Source organism: Dendrobates tinctorius, unplaced genomic scaffold (assembly GCF_039654945.1).
Source record: "Dendrobates tinctorius isolate UK_male_01 unplaced genomic scaffold, ASM3965494v1 ptg000064l, whole genome shotgun sequence".
Taxonomy (NCBI): domain Eukaryota; kingdom Metazoa; phylum Chordata; class Amphibia; order Anura; family Dendrobatidae; genus Dendrobates; species Dendrobates tinctorius.
Genome location: NW_027361732.1, coordinates 47134301 through 47148295, shown reverse-complemented (window position 1 = coordinate 47148295; position 13995 = coordinate 47134301). Strand labels below are relative to the sequence as shown.

General features: G+C 43.4%; 1 protein-coding gene and 1 long non-coding RNA gene across 4 annotated transcripts in view; one reads left to right on the top strand and one right to left on the bottom strand.

Annotated features, from left to right (window-relative positions):
• The window catches only part of TBC1D4 (TBC1 domain family member 4), a 235228-nt gene that overhangs the window by 80163 nt on the left and 141070 nt on the right, over positions 1 to 13995 (top strand). The window lies entirely within an intron of this gene.
• LOC141094526 (uncharacterized) overlaps positions 363 to 13995 on the bottom strand; it is a 31953-nt gene continuing 18320 nt past the window's right edge. The window contains exons 1-2 of one of the 2 annotated variants that reach the window (XR_012233087.1): positions 8235 to 8521; positions 363 to 839 (exon numbers count right to left, since the gene is read on the bottom strand). This is a non-coding gene — a long non-coding RNA (uncharacterized lncRNA). Of the gene's footprint in view, positions 840 to 8234; positions 8522 to 13995 lie in introns of those variants that run through there. The other variant, XR_012233088.1, reaches the window with a different exon arrangement.

Below are 13995 nucleotides of genomic sequence, written 5' to 3'. Positions count from 1 at the left end.
TTTGTGACACAGGTCAAGCACTCTCTCTTCAGCCTGTTGGCACCCCTGAAGCTAAGTTGAGGGTGTTGACAGGTTGTTATGGCAAGTGGAGGCCTGACAAGGGACTCTGGACCTGTCGTACCTTATAGCCAATCTGATCCCGCCAGCTCCGGGGCCTGATAGGCTAAATAACAAAATCCTATTGGGGCAAAAAGAAATACTGTAAACCAAAAGATAGAAGTAAACAAGTATTCAAGGAAACAAAATGAACGCAGATTAAAATGTCACATTTGGTATCAACATGTCCTCATTGATACGTACTGAAACACTATATTATTATTTAAAAGAAAAGCTGCACAGCAAGTTAAAGTGCACACTGGATGTCAAGTTAAAAGGCAATTTTTATTAAATGACAAGAAAAGACTTTGACAAACAATTAAAAACATTTGAAAAACTGTAAACAACAAACGGGGATGGATATAATAATCCAAAGGAAATCCCCAATCATCAGGCGCAAATAAATATAATAAATGATATCACTATGGCTTAGAGGAATAGCTGAAATAACGCTAAGTACAAATGAAATTAATGTGAGTGTTGGCTTTTGTATTCCCACTCTTCCATAAAGGCCACCTCTATGGGGTGTATGGCATATTGTGGTCGCACGGACAGAAATTCCAGTCTCTGCTTGGGAAATCTGCAGCTCCTTCAGAATTATCTTTGTTCTCTGTTCTGCCTCTCCGATTAGTGCCCTCCTTGCCAGGCTGGGAGTTTTGGTAGGTGGCCTTCTCTTGGCTGGTTTGTTGTGGTACCATGTTCTTTCCATTTGATGATTGTAGTGAAACCTCCACCAGGGGGAGCTGGTGAGAGAAGAGAGGTTACACACTAAGAGTAGCAACACTGAGCAATAGCATAGGTGTGACAGGTAATGAGAGAGAATGGTCAGACGAACCGAGTCAGAAACTAGCAGGAGCAGACGTACCAGAAGGAGCAGCAATACACGTAGTCAAAATACCAAGCCGAGGGTCAGAAAGCCAAAACATGAGCACGGGGTCCAAAAACGTGAGGCGAAATACGTGGTCGGGGGTACAAGCCAGGAAGTCAAATGCCAGAGAGGGAACGTAGCAGCAGAGACTAATACCAAGAGACGGGGTCAGAGATCAGTCCGGGTCATACACGTGGATGCTAGTCAGAGGCAGGAGGATCACCAAGGTACAAGGGTCAGAGGCTTTAAACTGGAAGCTTGAGCTATCACTAACACTGGTCAGCAGGCTGTGAGAGACTGAAATAGCCCAGCTAGATCCAGAACGAGGCTGAGGAGATTAACCCCTGCATGGCCAGTCCAGAGTGAAGACAGCAGAAAATAAACTCTGGACTGGACCAGGACAATGATAATGGATTTGATGGAGCTCCAGGACATCATCAGAGATTGAGATATTTTTTATAACCCAACTCTGACTTGAACTTCTCAGAGTATGTGCCCACGATCCAGAGCAGGCAGTGCTTTGGACACAGCGTATGTTCACTGTGTCCAAACTAAAGCGCTGGTGTCTTTTGCATGCAGGTGAATCTGCATGTGTTCACTGAACCGTGCAGATTCACCGCATCCAATACATTCTATGGGTGAAATTGACATGCTGCAGACGTGAGTGAGCGTCTGTGGACGCATAGTGGGCATGGAATTTCTTAAAATCCCATCCACTATGCTGTAGCATCATTCTAGACACTGTGGGATGGACGCCGCACAAGTATACAGCGTCCAACCCACAGCGTTTACTGATCATGTGCACATACCCTAAACAACTTTGTCCCTGACTTGTCTGGAAATCTCCTTGGTCTTCATGGTCTTGTTTGGTTAGTGGTGCCTATGGTTAATGGTGTTGCAGCCTCTGTGGCCTTTCAGAAAAGGTACATATATACTGACAGACCATGTGACACTTAGATTGCACACAGGTGGACTTCCTTTTACCAATCATGTGACTTATGAAGGTAACTGCTTGCATCAGAATACATATGCCCATGCCAATGTAATCCCATAAATTTATTTTATGCCAATATTTTTCTCATTTCACTTTATCAATTTAGACTATTTAGTGCCGACACAAATCGGAATACAACAATATTTAAACACCGGTTGTAATGTACCAAAATAGGCAATAAGTCAAGGGAGCGAATACTTTCGCAAGCCACTGTAAGTGAAGTTCAAGCAGTTCCTGTATAGAGAAGGAAAATACAAGGACAACATCTGCAAGGAGTGTGTATGTTCTACCCGTGTTTGCGTGGGTTTCCTCCCACATTCCAAAGACATACTGATAGGGCTCACAATCTGAATTCCCTATCGGGGATAGTGATGATGATATCTGTAAAGCGCTGTGGATTTAATGGCGCTATATAAATGAGTAAAGATAAATAAAATATAACCTGCAGTTAGTATGCCAGTACAGACAATTGTAATGTTTCATGCTGAAACTCTCTACTCTGTGGTGGGGTTTACTTTCTCCAGTGTGTTGCTGCCTGCTTCTAATCGATCAGCATCATACAGGGAGAAGTACAGTGCCAGTGAAATCTATCTGATAAATCCAAATGGGAATTAACAAAAGTTAACTCATTAAGTGCCAAATACTCTGCTAATTTCTGTGCAACTGAAAGGTGGAATAAAAAAAAAAAACAAACAACTTTTTATTCTGTTTTCCAGTTACATAGTGTATCCAGTTCAACATAAAACATTTGATGAAAAGTTCTCTTTAAAGGGTTTTTCCAGCCTGAACCTAAATTTGTGCATTCACTGTATATGACTTTATATTCCCAAATCCTGACATTGTGCAATATCCATACTTGTCAGGATTCCCCTCTTTTGCCAGCTCGGGAGGATGTCACATAACCACAAGTCAGGATTCCCCTATTTTGCCAGGTCAAGAAGATGTTGCATGACCACAAGTGTGTGATTTTCATATTGTAGGTCACATGCTGACCAGCTTCTCATTAGCTTGTATTCAATCGAAAATTGATAGAAGCAGTTAAAGTTGCCAATCATTATGTTACTGAAAGTATCCACATCACATACTTTCAGTTATGTTCATTGGTCATTGTGGCCATCGATTGACTGCAGTGGTCACATGCTGACCAGGTCGAAAAAGGACTGGAGGCCAGTGGGGCACCCAACCAGAAGGACAGATGGGGGATCCATGGGTGAGTATATGCTATTTATAGTTTTTATAGGACAATCTCCCCATAAATTCATTGAATATTAAAGGGGAAAACTTTTAAAATATAAAAGCAGAGACATGTTTGTCAACAGGTTTAGTACTACCCATTATGGTATTTGGGTCAATTTATTTTCATAGCACACTATGTTTATACGTAGAACTACAAAAAATCGTATTCACTGTCTTTCAGCATTATAACATTGTGCAGATGCAAAGAGATGAATAACAAATTCATCTCCTCAGCAGTGAATTAATAACAGCTAGCCCTGGTGTGAAATAACAGCTAGTCCTGATGTGATATAACAGCTAGTCCTGATGTGAAATAACAGCTAGTCCTGATGTGATATAACAGCTAGTCCTGATGTGATATAACAGCTAGTCCTGATGTGATATAACAGCTAGTCCTGATGTGATATAACAGCTAGTCCTGATGTGATATAACAGCTAGTCGTGATGTGAAATAGCAGCTAGTCCTGATGTGATATAACAGCTAGTCGTGATGTGAAATAGCAGCTAGTCCTGATGTGATATAACAGCTAGTCCTGATATAACAGCTAGTCCTGATGTGATATAACAGCTAGTCCTGATGTGATATAACAGCTAGTCCTGATGTGATATAACAGCTAGTCCTGATGTGATATAACAGCTAGTCCTGATGTGATATAACAGCTAGTCCTGATGTGATATAACAGCTAGTCGTCATGTGAAATAGCAGCTAGTCCTGATGTGATATAACAGCTAGTCGTGATGTGAAATAGCAGCTAGTCCTGATGTGATATAACAGCTAGTCGTGATGTGAAATAGCAGCTAGTCCCGATGTGATATAACAGCTGGTCGTGATGTGAAATAGCAGCTAGTCGTGATGTGATATAACAGCTGGTCGTGATGTGAAATAGCAGCTAGTCATGATGTGAAATAACAGCTGGTCGTGATGTGATATAACAGCTAGCCCTGGTGTGAAATAACAGCTAGTCCTGGTGTGAAGTAACAGCTGGTCGTGATGTGAAGTAACAGCTGGTTGTGATGTGAAGTAACAGCTAGTCCTGATGTGATATAACAGCTAGCCCTGGTGTGAAATAACAGCTAATCCTGATGTGAAATAACAGCTAGTCCTGATGTGATATAACAGCTAGCCCTGGTGTGAAATAGCAGCTAGTCCTGATGTGATATAACAGCTAGTCGTGATGTGAAATAGCAGCTAGTCCCGATGTGATATAACAGCTGGTCGTGATGTGAAATAGCAGCTAGTCGTGATGTGATATAACAGCTGGTCGTGATGTGAAATAGCAGCTAGTCATGATGTGAAATAACAGCTGGTCGTGATGTGATATAACAGCTAGCCCTGGTGTGAAATAACAGCTAGCCCTGGTGTGAAGTAACAGCTGGTCGTGATGTGAAGTAACAGCTGGTTGTGATGTGAAGTAACAGCTAGTCCTGATGTGATATAACAGCTAGCCCTGGTGTGAAATAACAGCTAATCCTGATGTGAAATAACAGCTAGTCCTGATGTGATATAACAGCTAGCCCTGGTGTGAAATAGCAGCTAGTCCTGATGTGATATAACAGCTAGTCGTGATGTGAAATAGCAGCTAGTCCCGATGTGATATAACAGCTGGTCGTGATGTGAAATAGCAGCTAGTCGTGATGTGATATAACAGCTGGTCGTGATGTGAAATAGCAGCTAGTCATGATGTGAAATAACAGCTGGTCGTGATGTGATATAACAGCTAGCCCTGGTGTGAAATAACAGCTAGCCCTGGTGTGAAGTAACAGCTGGTCGTGATGTGAAGTAACAGCTGGTTGTGATGTGAAGTAACAGCTAGTCCTGATGTGATATAACAGCTAGCCCTGGTGTGAAATAACAGCTAATCCTGATGTGAAATAACAGCTAGTCCTGATGTGATATAACAGCTAGCCCTGGTGTGAAATAGCAGCTAGTCCTGATGTGAAATAGCAGCTAGTCCTGATGTGAAATAGCAGCTAGTCCTGATGTGAAATAGCAGCTAGTCCTGATGTGAAATAACAGCTAGTCGTGATGTGAAATAGCAGCTAGTCCTGATGTGATATAACAGCTAGCCCTGGTGTGAAATAACAGCTAGTCCTGATGTGATATAACAGCTAGTCCTGATGTGAAATAACAGCTAGTCCTGATGTGATATAACAGCTAGCCCTGGTGTGAAATAGCAGCTAGTCCTGATGTGAAATAGCAGCTAGTCCTGATGTGAAATAGCAGCTAGTCCTGATGTGAAATAACAGCTAGTCGTGATGTGAAATAGCAGCTAGTCCTGATGTGATATAACAGCTAGCCCTGGTGTGAAATAACAGCTAGTCCTGATGTGATATAACAGCTAGTCGTGATGTGAAATAGCAGCTAGTCCCGATGTGATATAACAGCTGGTCGTGATGTGAAATAGCAGCTAGTCGTGATGTGATATAACAGCTGGTCGTGATGTGAAATAGCAGCTAGTCATGATGTGAAATAACAGCTGGTCGTGATGTGATATAACAGCTAGCCCTGGTGTGAAATAACAGCTAGTCCTGATGTGAAGTAACAGCTGGTCGTGATGTGAAGTAACAGCTGGTTGTGATGTGAAGTAACAGCTAGTCCTGATGTGATATAACAGCTAGCCCTGGTGTGAAATAACAGCTAATCCTGATGTGAAATAACAGCTAGTCCTGATGTGATATAACAGCTAGCCCTGGTGTGAAATAGCAGCTAGTCCTGATGTGAAATAGCAGCTAGTCCTGATGTGAAATAGCAGCTAGTCCTGATGTGAAATAACAGCTAGTCGTGATGTGAAATAACAGCTGGTTCTGATGTGAAATAACATCGAGTCCTGATGTGACATAACAGCTAGCCCTGGTGTGAAATAACAGCTGGTTCTGATGTGAAATAACAGCTAGCCCTGATGTGAAATAACATCTAGTCCTGATGTGAAATAACAGCTAGCCCAGATATGAAGTCGCATCTAGTTCTGATGGGGAGTAATAGCTAGTCCTGATGTGATGTAACAGCTAGCCCTGGTGTGATAAAACAGCTATAAAATCTATAAAAAGCAAAATGAGGAAAAACCCTGCTGTAACTAAATAAGTAAAAAGCAAAAGTGCAACTAAATAACACCGGGTTCTTAGTAATACTGTTTTTGATCAAAAATAGCATAAAAGCCATCCCACCATCGACAAGGTCACCCTGATCGGGACAGTCCTACGCGGTCTAATATTAAAAACCTTACCATGTGTCAGAGTTGACCTCAGTGTGTGAATAATGGCAGACAAAAGGACTGGGTTCCGATCTATGGACACCTGTCTGGGGAAGCCTTTAAATGTAATTTCCAGCTCAGTAGAGAGAGGACACACCCCAGTGTGTGATTATAACAGCTAGCCCTGATATGAAATAGCAGCTAGTTCTGATGTGAAATAACAGCTAGTCCTGATGTGAAATAACTGCCATCCCTGATATGAAATAATATCTAGTCCTGATGTGAAATATCAACTAGTCCTGATGTCAAATAACAGCTAGTTCTGATGTAAAATAACAGCTATCCCTAAGGTGAAATAACAGCCAGCCTGGATGTGAAATGACAACTAGTCCTGATGTGATATAGCAGCTAGACCTTATGTGAAATATCACATCAGGACTAGCTGTTATTTCACATGGGGACTAGTTGTCATTTCACATCAGAACTAGATGCTACTTCATATCTGGACTAGCTGTTATATCACATCAGGACTAGTGATGAGTGAGTGTACTCATTGCTCTAGATTTCCCGAGCATGCTCGGGTGGTCTCCGAGTATTTGGATGTGCTCGGAGATTTAGTTTGTTGCATTAGCTGCATGATTTGCAGCTGCTAGACAGCCTGAATACATGTGGGGATTTCCTAACAAACAGCAATCCCCACATGTATTCAGGTTGGCTAGCAGCCATAAATCATGCAGCTACGGTGACAGAAACTAAATCTCCGAGCACATCCAAATACTCGGAGATCTCCAGAGCATACTCAGGAAATCTCGAGTAATGAGTATACTCACTCATCACTAGTCCTGATGTGATATAACAGCTAGCCCAGATATGAAGTAGCATCTAGTTCTGATGGGGAGTAATAGCTAGTCCTGATGTGAAATAACAGCTAGTCCTGATGTGAAATAACAACTATTAGTGTTAAGGGTTGATATATAGTTCATTACTTAAAATGTTGGTTTGGAGAATACAGATCAGATTACAAGGGTTTATTCTTTATTTGGGGATGCTATGGTTAGGATGAGAACGTGTGAAAACCAAAGGAACTATTTATCATCTGTTGAACAGTGTTTTCCAAATAATAATAAGATCAATAAATAGCTCCTTATAAGGCTATGTGCACACGCTGCGGTTTTTGCTGCGGTTCCGCTGCAGTTTTAGCCGCAGCAGAACTGCAGCAGTTCTGCAGACAGTGTACAGTAGCATGTTATCCTATGGGATTTACATTCTGCTGTGCACATGCTGTGGATTTTTAACTGCGGAAAAGCTGCGGTTTTGAATCCGCAGAAAGAATTGACATGTTAATTGTTTCTGCGGATTCTGCTGCGGTTTGCCACCTATTCCATTGTCCAGGTGGCAAACCGCAGGGCAAAACCGCAGGCCAATCCGCAGGTCATTTTTACCTGCGGTTTTACCTGCTGTTCCGCAGATAAGAATCCGCAGACCAATCCGCAGTGTGTGCACATAGCCTAATTCACACAACTCTAGAGTAATGTAAGCAATACAGAAAGTGTACTGTTTTACTATTTGTCTGGTACCAGTCATTTCCACTGCTGCATTACCATACATCTTAAAGGGAAACTTTAAAAAAAGAGTACAATCTGCAGGCGTGATGATATAAAGCAGGGGGAGGGAAGCAGATTTCTATATAGTTTTGTGGGAATAGATTCAGTATAATCTGTGTTTGTGTAACAAAGTGGCACGGGGTGGTAGTCATGACCAAGTCTATTAAAGCAACAGTCCATAAGCACCCCGGCCCCTTGCACATGAAAGACAGGTGCGGTCCTAATTCTACAGCACAGTCAGTTACCTTCTTTCCACGCTCACTGCAGCCACTGGGATGAGGATCCAGGAAAACACCACAGACACAGTTCTGATCCAATAGGGAAAACTTTACTGTACATGAAACAATGCTTCCTGCTTTGTCCCTACAGCTACTTGAGGCCAGTCCGTATCAGTGGCTCCCTTCTGAACCTGAGGGCCACAACAGTCTTTCTGAAGACTGTCCCAGGGTCCGTCTACACTGCCCTGTAGACTGAGGCAGCGGACTGCGGCAGCGTTATCCCCTCGACTGGGGCACCTTCTGCTCCTGGCTGTGGGGGGAGTCCTGCCATGGGCAAGCCTTCCCCGGCACTGACTGGGAGACAGGAACTTCCTGTCCCTTTGAGGCTGCTGATCCAGCCCCCTTAGTTAACCTCTAACTAGCCCTAATCTAATATCTGAATATTGTATATTACAAGGCACAATAGTAAAGGGTTAAGATATACAAACACAGCACATGAATAACAGTAATACATCATATTAACTGAGTAGTAATAACCAAACCGTCAGAGCACCACATGGGGGACACATGCCTGACATAAAGGAGAGAGGGAGCAACTGAGGGTCCCCGCTACCTCCTTGCATTTGCATCATTTAAATTTTCAATTAAAATAATTCATCTAAAACCGGATTTAAACAATAGGTTATTTTCTAATGGTATATTCCTATTAAGAATTTTGTTTGGCGAAAAATAGGATCAATCTGTCATTTGTATTGTTTCTACATTACCACTCAGCGGGACACATGGGTTTTGCATGACTGTCCTGATTTGACCCCCATATAATAATTCTCTGTGTGTTGGGGTGGGATGGGATGATCTGCATATACTCACTTTTCTTTAAAAAAAAATATTTCTTAATGTAATGTGTTCCTGCATTCTTTGCCTTCTCCTATCATGATGGCCGTGTACTCTGGGAGTGCGGTGCTCCTGGGAGTGGTGAATGTCCTAACTTGTTGCTGAATAAGCTGTGTGCATGGAATGAGGATGGTTGCTGTAGCTTTGCTGGATTGTTTGCTATCAGGTTTACATAACTAGCTGGCATTGAAGGAAAAAGTAGCACACTGAGGGATTTATTCTGAATCAGTCGAGACTCTGTAACAATGTTATAAAGTTTATTATATGTTTTGAGGGACCTATGACCCAAACTACAGATATCATTGCCGTGTGAAGGAAACCATGAAAAGATTGCTGTAGGCTTGTATATAAATAAAGTGATGTAGAATAGTTGATATCTTAGATTTCATTCATGAAAGGTTTCAAGTGTTAGTCATTTAAATGGCAAAATAGGCCAGCGTCTCATACATGCTGCCCTTGGATGTATAAGCTGTCAGGTTCCCTTTAATGAATCAGAGCCCATAGTTTTAAGAACAAAAGAATATGCAAGTCCATCGAGTTCAACTTATAACCTATTATGTTTATCCAGACAAAGGCAAGAACCCCACGTGGCAGATGCTAATTGCCCCATATTAGGGGAAAATTCCTTCCTACTCCACAAATGCCAATGAGACTAGTTCCCTGGATCAATATCCCATCACACAATTTAGTACCCATGGCCTGTAATATTATATTTATCAAGAAATGCAAGGATCAAATTGCTCTCGCTGGATATACAGTGGGTACGGAAAGTATTCCGACCCCTTTACATTTTTCACTCTGTTTCATTTTTTTAATTTACCAAATGGCTGCAAAGTTCATCTTTTTCTCATTAATGTACACTCTGCACCCCATCTTGACTGAAAAAAAAAACAGAAATGTAGAAATTTTTGCAAATTTATTAAAAAAGAAAAACTGAAATATCACATGGTCATAAGTATTCAGACCCTTTGCTCAGTATTGGCTAGAAGCACCCTTTTGAGATAGTACAGCCATGAGTATTCTTGGGAATGATGCAACAAGTTTTTCACACCTGGATTTGGGGATCCTCTGCTATTCTTCCTTGCAGATCATCTCCAGTTCCGTCAGGTTAGATGGTGAACGTTGGTGGACAACCATTTTCTGGTCTCTCCAGAGATGCTCAATTGGGTTTAGGTCAGGGCTCTGGCTGGGCCAGTCAAGAATGGTCACAGAGATGTTTTGAAGCCACTCCTTTATTATTTTAGCTGTGTGCTTAGGGTCATTGTCTTGTTGGATGGTGAACCTTTGGCCAAGTCTGAGGTCCAGAGTACTCTGGAAGAGGTTTTCATCCAGGATATCTCTGTCCTTGGCCGCATTCATGTTTCCTTCAATTGCAAACAATCGTCCTGTCCCTGCAGCTGAAAAACACCCCCATAGCATGATGCTGCCACCACCATGTTTCACTGTTGGGATTGTATTGGGCAGGTGATGAGCAGTGCCTGGTTTTCTCCACACATACCGCTTAGAATTATCACCAAAAAGTTCTATCTTTGTCTCATCAGACCAGAGAATCTTATTTCTCATAGTCTGGGAGTCCTTCATGTGTTTTTTAGCAAACTCTATGCGGGCTTTCATATGTCTTGCACTGAGGAGAGGCTTTCGTCAGGCCACTCTGCCTTAAAGGCCCGACTGGTGGAGGGCTGCAGTGCTAGTTGACTTTGTGGAACTTTCTCCCATCTCCCTACTGCATCTGTGGAGCTCAGCCACAGTAATCTTGTGGTTCTTCTTTACCTCTCTCACCAAGGCTCTTGCTCAGTTTGGCTGGACGGACAGGTCTAGAAAGACTTCTGATGGTCCCAAACTTCTTCCTTTTAAGGATTATAGAGGCCACTGTGCTCTTAGGAACCTTGAGTACTGCAGAAATTCTTTTGTAACCTTGGTCAGATCTGTGCCTTGCCACAATTCTGTCTCTGAGCTCCTTGGCGAGTTCCTTTGATCTCATTCTCATTTAGTCTGACATGCACTGTGAGCTGTGAGGTCTTATATAGACATGTGTGTGCCTTTACAAATCAAGTCCTATCAGTTTAATTACACACTGCTGGACTCCAATGAAGGAGTAGAACCATCTCAAGGAGGATCACAAGGAAATGGACAGCATATGACTTAAATATGAGTGTCTGAGCAAAGGATCTGAATACTTATGACCATGTGATATTTCAGTTTTTCTTTTTTAATACATTTTCAAAAATATCTACATTTCTGTTATTTTTCAGTCAAGATGGGCTGCAGTGTACATTAATGAGAAAAAATATAAACTTTTTTGAATTTACCAATTGACTGCAATGAAACAGAGTGAAAAATTTAAAGGGGTCTGAATACTTTCCGTACCCACTGTACTGAAGAATCCTGACAGTGTGCGATGCACGTGCTGCGAGATTTCAGAAGTCTGCAGTCACTGTAGACTTTAATCAGAAGATCGGACAGCCCCTTTAATGGAATACGTATGTAACATTAAACTTGGCAGTATAGCTACTTTACATAAGGACATTTCTGTCTTTTTATCTCATCCACTAGTTTGTGGCACAGGTTTCTTTTCTACACACTATAGTTCTTCCAGGTACAACTCTTTAGCCAGACAGTGTTGTGTTGTAGTGCTACTGTCTTCACCTGGTAATACTTTTGTGTTTTCCTTTCTTTTTGACTGTACAGAATAATCTAATCTATTAGACTGTGTTTGTTTTTGCTAACATCACATGACATGAAGGACATTTGGCACAACACAGTGGCACATAGGTACACGAGGTCCTGGTGTATATCCTCGGATAGCAGCACGTGATCATGTGATCTTGGCTGCTTCCTACTAGTCGCTTTGTTTATACAAGGAAAGTCAATAACAAGGTGAACACATTTCCCTTTCTAGTTTAATACTTGTTTTTACTAGGACACCAAATATTGAACATTTTTAGTCAATAATTTCATTTTTTTTTGTTGAGTTCTCCCCCAAATATGTATCTTTTATTATATTTTTGCCCTTTAAGTTGTCAGACTTTAGCTATTGTTTCCCTTAAATTTACATTCAGTGGGGAAAATAGGTATTTGATACACTGCTTATTTTGCAAGGTTTCCCACCTATTAAGAATGGAGAGGTATGTGAAAAAGCAAAGGATCACACTGGCGCCGATCAAAATGTACCTGAAAGACGAGCTCAATAGATGTGATGCAAATTAGTGGCTGTGACTGCTGCTCTTTGATAGAGGTGAGAAGATGTTAGGGTCGGTGGAACGCACCAGATATAAACAATAGGAGGTGCGTTCGCCACCCGGGGTCCACCGTGCGGTAGATGGTAAGACCGCTGCTGGACAATGGCAGATGCACCAAAAGGTAAAGTACGGCGCTCGGGTTAACGTCACCCGGACGCTAAGAGTGGCTCTGTTAAGACACAGAGTCGCCTTACAATAAAGAATGTAAGGACGCTGGCCGTTAGCCTCACAGGATGACCAGCGAGTGGCGTTGCAGCCGCAACCGCCAATGGACGCTGCTACCGCAGCGCGGCAGTAACTATAGTCGCAGCACGACAGCGCCGGAAGACCGGACACCGTCGGACGCTAGTGTGCAGTGCAGGAGGCACAGTGGCGTGTAGCTTGCCACAATCTGGCGCTGACTAACCAACACTCTGTCACCATTCGTATTATCAGAGGGAAGGGGTTTCTTAATAAGTCAGTCACCAGTCCATGCATCCATCACCACACACACACAGCATAATATGCTACACTAGCGCATGGCCGAGCCGCCATGCGGGCTTTTTATAGCCATGCGCTTCAGGGACCTTTCAGTACCCTGGAAGGAACCAATCAGATCCGACGCAGGACCTGAGCACGTGACCTCTGCTCTCTAGTTAGAGGTCAAGTTGCGGGCATGCCCAGTAGCACGGCACGAGGACTTAGCCTCTGGAGCGGTTCCCTACTGAACAGGTTGCGCTACCATTGCTGCACCGGAGGTGGCAGCAACATCCAGGCTCACAGAACACGTCTGAGCAGCACGCCTGGCTCGCTGTGATTGCTGAGCAGGGCCCTGAGCGGTCGGAGCGGAATGGGAGACCGCTGAATGTACGGCTCTGGATTCCTGCTGTGCAGAGCCAGAAATCCGACGCCTAACATTACCTCCTCTCCTAGGGCCTCTGCGCCTCACTGCGCTCAAAGGCCGCGATCAGGAGCGGTGCGTGGATGTTTTCCACCGGCTCCCAGGTTCGAGCCTCAGGCCCATGACCCTTCCAATCCACTAAATAAAATTTTTTGCCACGGACAAACCTGCGCCCTACGATGGCATTGACCTCAAACTCGTCAGACGATAAGTCTGACGACCCGGCTGCTGACTCAGAAAACCGAGCCATGTGAACTGGTTTGAGGAGGGACACATGAAACACATCCGAAATGGCTAAATGTGGAGGAAGGGCCAGGCGATAGACCACCGAGCTAATTCGCTCGAGGACCTTGAATGGTCCGATTTAACGCGGAGTGAACTTGGGGGCAGTTTGATATTTCGGGTGGAGAGCCACACCATGTCACCAGGGAAGAAGCTTGGAGCTGGTCGCCGATGCGTGTCGGCGGACGCCCTCATCCTTTCCTTAGAAGCACGGATAGCATCCTGAGTGCGATCCCAAATGTCCCGGGCCTCCACTGCCCAGTCTGCCACCCTGGAGTCAGTGGAGGACACTTGCATCGGTACAGGGACGCGTGGATGTTGGCCGTAGTTTAGGAGAAAGGGCGTCTGACCAGTGGAATCAGCCACCGCATTGTTTAGGGCAAATTCGGCCCATGGTAGCAAGGATGCCCAGTCATCCTGCCTGGCAGTGACAAAATGCCGTAAGTAGGTGACCAAGGTCTGATTGGCTCTCTCGACCAAGCCATTCATCTCG